This window comes from Ipomoea triloba, chromosome 9 (assembly GCF_003576645.1).
Source record: "Ipomoea triloba cultivar NCNSP0323 chromosome 9, ASM357664v1".
In the NCBI taxonomy this organism is placed as follows: domain Eukaryota; kingdom Viridiplantae; phylum Streptophyta; class Magnoliopsida; order Solanales; family Convolvulaceae; genus Ipomoea; species Ipomoea triloba.
In genome coordinates, this window is record NC_044924.1 from 21,111,099 (window position 1) to 21,119,692 (window position 8,594).

Here is an 8,594-nt window from a genome sequence, read left to right on the forward strand (position 1 = left end):
ATGTGCTTCGCGAAAGGAACCAATGTGCTGATTTGTTATAATAATAATATTAAACCAAGTAGTTAATATTAATTTGTTAGGAAAGTAGTGGCTATCCATGAAGACCAATTCAACCTGCAGTTGTGACCTTCTCTTGGTCGTCACCGAAATTTATGGATCTCCGCATAGTTGCCGCATTCATTGCTTTGTTTAGTGTATAAATAGCAGACATGCTTTCCATTTGTAATCATCCCTTCTAATTACAATCTATTACCTATTCCTCTATTCTCTAATTATATATATATATATATATATATATATATATATATATATATATATATATATATATATTTAGATATATTATATATTTAATATATCTACATGATTTCCTTGCTAATTTGGGTCAAGGTGCGTCAAGGGGCACAATGGTGTTATCCCAACCTCCTGATGGTTTACAGGAGCTGCTCCTCCGGGATTCTCAGTGTGTGGCCACAAGTAGACGTCATTGATTTTTTCGGGACCTCCGGGTCCCTCCCTCCCACCAAAAAAAAATAAAAAACTAAAACAAAAGTGTCATTTTTTCGCTCATTTTAAACAAAAATAATAATTTGAAATTTGAAATCAAAGAACATAAGATTACAATACTTAACAAAAATAAATCATATTTAAGTCTATCTTTATCCCAGCGAGTGAACCCCTTTCAACATGATGTGGAAGGTAATGTGGATTTTTATTTTCTTTTTTGTTTTATTTTGTTAGCTTATGTGGCTTGCAAGCTTGCTATAATAGCAAGTTTGCAATTGCCTTTTATTTCTTTTTTATTTTTTATTTGTTATTTTATTATTATATTTATAATATAAAAGGCAAGTGAGACTATTTTTGAAAGAGAGAGGTATTGTAGGAATGTAGAAAAAATAGTTGAGAATTTACAAATTTGATGATGTGGAAGTGAGATCCATTTTTGAAAGTGGGAGAGTATTGCAGGGATAAGGATAGTCTAAGTGAATACCTTAAATTCGGTACATGTATATATATATAAAGCTTACCAAATAAAGCCCTTACTTATTTATGTATAGATGTAATGATTTTATTTGGTAAGCTTTATATATATATATATATATATATATATATATATATATATATATATATATATATATATATATTGATTTTTTCCTAAATTGTTATAAGATTAGAAAATTATATAATATACATGTTGTCACAAAAGAAATTTGAACTTTGTTTTTCCAAAAAAAAAAAACAAAATATATTTAATTTTCACCTAATTTTCATTAATTTATAGAAAGTTTGTAATAACTAAATTTTATTTACAATGAAAAAATAAAAACTAAAAAATAAATTTCTAAAATAACTGTAATGAACTAATTGTGGTATTATATTGGTTTCCTAAAAAAACACTCTTTGAGTGTTAATTTAAAATAGTAAACATGTCACCCATGTTGGAATAGGTTTTGTAATCCAAAATAAATTGTAATGGTCTTATTAACAAGTATTAATATCACAAAATAAATTGTAATAGTCTTATTAATAAACATTAATATCAATATTGAATCGTTATTAATGTCAATGAATATTTGCCACACTAAATTTTATTCTGCAATGTTGGTTATGATATCTCATTTAACCATTTCAAATTAAATGTTACTTTTTTATTACTTTTTTTAATGTCTATAGTAATTACAAATTTTGTGTACAATTATTAATAAACTGAAGAATGTTTAGTAAAGACTTTAATTATATCGAATGACATATTTACCTCATTTGTTAAATATTATATACCCTGAAATCATTCATTAACCTTAAATGTTGGGTCATCTGTGATGTTAATGAGAATTATTGACCACAGTCTTGGCATTTGCAATGGTACTCGGTTGGTTGTAACTAAATTAGCTGACCATGTTATAGAAGTACGCATATTGGCAAGGACAAATGCTGACATCAATGTACTAATAGCTAGAATGACTATCACTCCATAAGACCCAAGATTATTGTTCAAGTTTAATAGAAGGCAATTTCCATTGATGCTTTCCTATGCAATGATCATCAACAAAAGTCAAGGTCAAACACTATCGAATGTTGGCTTGCTATTATAGAAACCGGTTTTTGTTCATTATATGTGGGCATGTGATTGTATCAAGAGTGAGTAATCCAGACAGGCTCAAAATCTTAATTTGTGGTGAACCCGAAAGATTTTGTACTTCTACTACTAATTTAGTTTACACAGAGGTTTTTAATAATTTGTAGTTTATATTTTCAATAATAACATAGAATTAAACATTAAGTTTTGTTAGTAATTGCACATGTTTTCGTAAACTATATTATATTATTATTCTCTTTTTTTTTTATGAAACAAAGGAAGGGGAAAGTCCCAGCTAGGACAAAACACAACTTAATTAATAGGAAAGAACACACCAGCACCACCTCTATCATTCACAAGATCCCCTAGAATATGAACTGGAGGTCGTACAAATTCAATCCAGTCATAGCCGCGGTTGATCGCTACCTTTGCTAAAGCATCAGCTACCACATTATTCTCCCAAGGGCAATAAGAGATACGCATCATCCAATTCTCTTTCTTTTATTATAAATCTTATAACAATACTTTATATTTAATTATATAAGTTTAGACCGTGTATCGGACGAGGCAACATCTAGTACATATCACAAGAAGAGTGAAATGTGCGGCACAATAGGAATGAAATGTGCATTCTAGTAAAGTCACAATATTACAAAATATAACTACCACAATACAATAATTTAACATAGCTAGAGACAAAAACATCAAATTTACCTGCTACAGCTAGCTATCTACAACTTTGTGTTTCTTTATGTCACTTTTAAGCACCATCTTTCTCTCGGTGTTGATACTTTTCCTCCTCAATCCCCTCCTCTTCATCATCCTTTATAGAGTTGTAATGTTCTTCTTCCTCCCTTTGATGGAGAATAAATAAGAAATATCAATTAAAATCGTAATTAAAATTAATGTTACCTTTGTTATTTCAAATAAGAAATAAAATCATAGCTACAATACAACATTTGATTATGAATTTCTAGATTTGCCTACGTAGCACTATTCAATTCCATATGTGAAAAGACATTTATGAAGTTGAATTGAATTGTTGTGCATCTTTTGTAAAATTTATTGGCAAAATAAGATGTAAACTACACCCAAATATAGTTAATTATCTTGGTTATTTATGATTACAAATTTTGAGTAGTTCATAAATACTTTTTAGCATATGATTTATCATTATAAATAAGTATGTAACACCCCGTAATTTTGTTCAAGCCTTGAGACCGGTAATTATTTCTACCGTGTAATTTATTTGATTTAATTGGGTTCCGTTCTTCTAATTGATATATATATATTTCCTATTCGGAATTAATTATTTATTCTAAGGCCCAATTCTTGATTTAATTCCTATAAGGGATTTCATTAAATTGGATCCTTATATTTCTTATAAGTAAGAATATTTTGTAATGGCCCAATTTATTTATTTTTGAATGACCAATTTCATACTTACTAGTATTATATTGAATAATGCAAGACCCATTCTTTATAAGGGCCCATTATTTATTCTAGTTACCCTAATATAATATATACACTATGTATGTAATGATCTTCCTACCCATATAAAAGAGCTTGTGTTAACTCTTCATACCCTTTTCATTCTCCTACAAAATAACTATTCCTACCCTATCATTTCCTAAGAACCCTACAATATACACTATCTTTTATCCTTCAAGATTCAAGACAAAGATTGCTCCTTTAGGATTTCTAGGGCTTGGGTAAGTGTTTTTCTTTAGGAATATGCCTTGTATCATCTCATTTTTCATAATCTTTTTATAAGTTCTTATGGTGTTCTTTTGGGATCTTTCTTTGGGAAAAAGATGATCAAGTGGGAGGGAGTGGGTTGTGAAAAAGTGGGTGTTTGCTTGGTTTGAAGTTGTGCTACAAGAGGTAACCATCATGTCTCACTAAAACCTATTTTACACTCTTGATCTATGTATAATACTTGGTGATTTGGAATCCTATGGAAATTTCTTTATCTAGCCTTTGTTCTTGATGATTTGTGATCTACTTTGATGGGTTATTGAACTTGTGTTCTTGATCCTTTGCATCTTGATGAGTATGAACATTTATTGTTATGGATTCTATGTTTATTTGGCTTCTGAGATGTGTAATCTGAGCAATCTAATCATATTTTTGTATTCTGGAAGTGAGTATTTCGTATTCTGTTCTAAGTCTGATTCTGTGCGTTGGAGTTGTCCTTGCGGTGCGTTTCAATGGTATAATGTGTCCCATTGGAATGTTCCATAAGAACACTGGTGGAATGGTTTGGCGGAAGGGTGTATTCCGTTTATGTGTTCTGTTAGAACTAGAGGAAGAGTTTGGCGGAAGGGTGTATTCCGTTGGTGTGTTCCGTTAGAACTAGAGGAAGAGGTTGGCAGAAGGGTGTATTCCGTGGGTTTGTTCCGTTAGTGTTGGTGGAGTAGGTTGGCGGAACATGGTGTTCCGTGAGAGTGCTCCGCCAGTTCATTTCCAGCTCTGTTTCCAGTAGCTGATTTGTTGATCTGTTGTCTTGTTGATTCATCTCTTTTGTTGAGTATTCCACCTTGGTTTTTGAGTATTTATTCATGTCTTTTGATTCATTATCTTGGTCTATTGAGTTAGTATGGTTGGTTGAATCCTTGGTTATTACTCTGAGTATATGTTGTGTTCATAACCTGAGATGAACATTGTGGGTGGATTATTCTTGGGGGATGAGTCTGAGGTTGGATGCGGAGATGTGATTCTTTGAGTATCTTTTGGTTTGTTGAGGGTGAACTAGCTATGGCCATCATTTTCCTCTATGATTGGGCATCATTTGCCTCTGTGATTGGGCATCATTGCCTCTGTTCTGTGATTTGGCATCATTTGCCTCTGTGGTTTGGGCTTTTGCCTCTGTGATTGGGCATCATTTGCCTCTGTGGTTTGAGCTTTCGCCTCTGTGATTGGGCATCATTTGCCTCTGTGGTTTGGCTTCATGCCTTTGTGTACTAGCTTGGGTTTAGTGGTTGGTATGAAGGATGGTATTGTGGTTGGAGGGTATGGTTTGGTGCGTATCTTTGGTATGATGTTTGTTTGGTTCCTTATGATCCTTTAGTTGAGTTGTATCTCCGTTGTTATCCGTTATTCCTTGATATATTGCGTTTTGGTTGTTCCTTTGTGAGTAATCTGTTGAGGTTATGACTCAGTTGGTATTCCGATATAGACTTGTTGCCTTGTACATTCATATTGGATATTGGTGTTATTTGGAGAGTCCTTGGTTTATGGTTTATTCAGCTTGTTGTTGTTGAGTCTCCGTTTTAACTAAAAGAACAGTTCGTTGGTGTGTATATTCTATACGGGTGTGTAAACCTATTTACAAACTTATTATATATGTATGTTCTCACGAGTGTGAGTGGTGGTTGCTTAGCATTCTTTTAGTAATGGTTTTCTAAGTGTTTTCCAGGTATGGAGTAGTCTAAGCCGAGAGCGCGCTTGAGCTATATCGTTATGATGCTTTGCTTAGACTAGATTATGTTTTAGACTCTTTTCGGGCTTGTGTGCCTTTGTTTTGGATTATGTACCTTGACTAGTTTGTTATGATGACGTTTTGATGATTTATGGTTTATTCAGTTTTTGGTTTTGGATAGCCTGTGCATCTAGGTTGCGTTTTTACCCAGATGTGGCATGATACCCTATAAGATTTAAATCGCTTCCGCTATAGTATGAGTAGTTGTTTAGATAAGCAGCTTTTATGTTTAAAGTTTTAGCTATCTCAGCTTGTGAAAAGTTGGGGTGTCACAAAGTATGAATTTTTAAACAATTAAAACAAAAAAAAAAAAGAAGAAATAAAGTAGGAGAAAAGGAAAATATTTTGGGTGTAGCAAGTTATATATTTAGATATAAACTTTACCACATTCATAAAATAAATTTTACAAGGTTATATTAGCGTATTTGAGGGAAGTGGAAAGAAGATGTTGTTGGTCCCGAGGGGATGGGGTACAAGTCTAGAGGGGGGGGGTGAATAAACTTGTAAAAGATTTTGCAAATCTTTTTCGACCTCTCGTGGGTAGTGAACTTAGGAAGTTTAAGTCCAACTTCTCACAAGTTGAAGACAAAGTTTTATGCGCAGCGAAAAAGTTATCCCCTTTTAATTAGCACGAGTTGATCTGTTCGAGAGGTAAATCTATGTATGCAGTGTAGTTTGAGAGGTTAGATAGGTTAGCGAGAAATAAAGAGATAAAGTAAATGCAAGAGAGATTTTTAAGTGGTTTGGCCAACACTGCCTACATCCACTCTTCTTCTAGAGACTCCCTAGAAGGATTGCACTAAACTTCCCTTTTAGTAAAAAGTCGAGCGCTTGAGCTTTGATCACCAAGCCCGCCTCAAGCCTCAGGTTTTTCGCCTCGCTTCTTGTTACTCCACTTCTTCAAGCACTTTAGCTTTGATCACCAAGCTAGCCTAAAGTCTCAGGATCTTCACAAGACAGCCTCCAGGTTACTCCGCCTCTTCTTACTTTCTCCAAAGTAAGGTGGTTGTGTGTTCACGGTAGGAAAATAATCTCCAATCTGATCAAAAGCTTGTCATTGGATATCTCCTTGTTGTGTAGCTTTGATCACCTTCTGGATATGTATGATGTAGTTGCAATAAAACTCTCTCAAACACTAAGTTGTGTTTTTCTCACACTTATGAATATCAAAGAGATATTCCAATTTTAGCACTTGCACTATAAGCTGGTACTCACAGATCTCTTGTATATGCACCCCTTTTATTGTTGTGTCTTCAAGTGCTTTTAATAGAGAGTTGAGAAATAATTCCGTTGGAGGGAAACTTATTCCGTTTGAAATCTGGGTCACATGCCGATTATGGGACTTGCAATTTTCCAGCATGTTTCATGGAGTGGTGGTCTTGTAACTTGTGCCTTTTGTCTTGTAGTGAATATGCCATATTCCACTTTCTCGAGTCCATGCTCCACCTTCTTCTTTTGGCAAAAGTTACTCTTTTTATATTCCCGCTAAACCTTGTTTTAGGGGATAAGACCATGTCAGGATTGGTGCACCTTCTGACCGTTTCTGGTCGAATTCTGACGTGTCATCCACTTTCACGTATTCTAAGTACCCATGCTCAGATTATGCTTTTAAGCACCTCCTTAAATTTTAACTCCATGATATTCTTCTTCTCCAAACTTAATTTACTCCACCGAGTCAGTAAGCTGATCATATTTCGTCAATTGGAGAAGTTCTGATCCATCGAGACTTAAGTTGATGTCTCGACCCGTTATGTCTCGAACCGACGTCTCGAACTGAATAGATGTCTCGAGACTTAGTTGATGTCTCGTAGACCCTTATTCCTCTAGTGATGTTTCGTGCCTTTTTCTGATTTTTCTAAGCTAAGACTTACAATACGAAACTTCTAAATCGTTCATCCAAGTTTACTTTGAGCTTAAATATTTTCGGAGTTGAGCTCATTTACCCGGTTGTATTTACGCTCTTGGTTTACTTAGTGAACTTACATTGTTTTGCCTATACTTCGAGACTTTGGGGTTTTATACTTTACATTTGGTATCATCAAAACCTATTATAAGATGTTCCTAACAATTTCTCCCTTTTTGATGATGCCAACACTTATACTTACTTATATGGCTGATTTTAAAGAAATAGACTTTGATTTTATTTTCAGTGCATATGGTAAGTTTGACAAAACTTCTAAAACTGCTAAGATAATAAAAACTCACACAACACCCGGGTAAAAGACATATCGTATTAAACTCAAAAGCTGAGTGTTTTACAAAGGAGTTTTATCTCAGCAGAAATAAAAGAAAGATAAGAACAACATAGACAGCAACAGAGAGATATTTATGCAAAGTGATGAAGTTTGGACCACGAGAGCGTACTTTTTGTTAGCTTCCCTCTTTTGGTTGATGGCTGCTTGTGTCTTGATGGGGTCTTTCTCATCTACCAGGCTAATGTAGTCTTCAGTGACATCCAGGTGCCGGTAGTTTCTGTAGGCTTCTCCAATGAATTCCCCTTTGATTACTCCATGTCTCCACCAATCGATACATTCGATAGGAGTCATATTGCTGTGAGTAGAGAGGTTTGTATGCTTCAACACCTTGAATATCATCGCAGCCAAATTTTGCTCATTGTCTTCATTGGTTCCAAACTTGAAGTTGCTGAGATGTAGGTCAGCTTTCCTCTCTTCTTCCGTTTGTTGTTGTTGGGCGTCGGCAAGGTTGGCCGAGTTCAACCCCTGCTCGATTCGAGACGTGGCGATGTGGCTTACCATGGAGGGATGTGGTTAAATGGTATTAGTCCACCTACCTATCACCAATTGGTTTTAGGAAGGATATGGCAACCAGTTAGCCAAAGAACTCTGTGGTTAAGCGTGCTTGACTTCCGGCAGTCACGGGATGGGTGACCCCCTGGGAAGTAAGCATAGTGCAGCGCTGAGATTCGTCAATTGGTATCAGAGCCGAGGTCACGGGTTCAATCGATGGCGAGGCGTCGTCAATTGGTATCAGAGCCGAGGTCACGGGTTCGAATCGATGGAGGCGAAAGTCGAGTCCAAT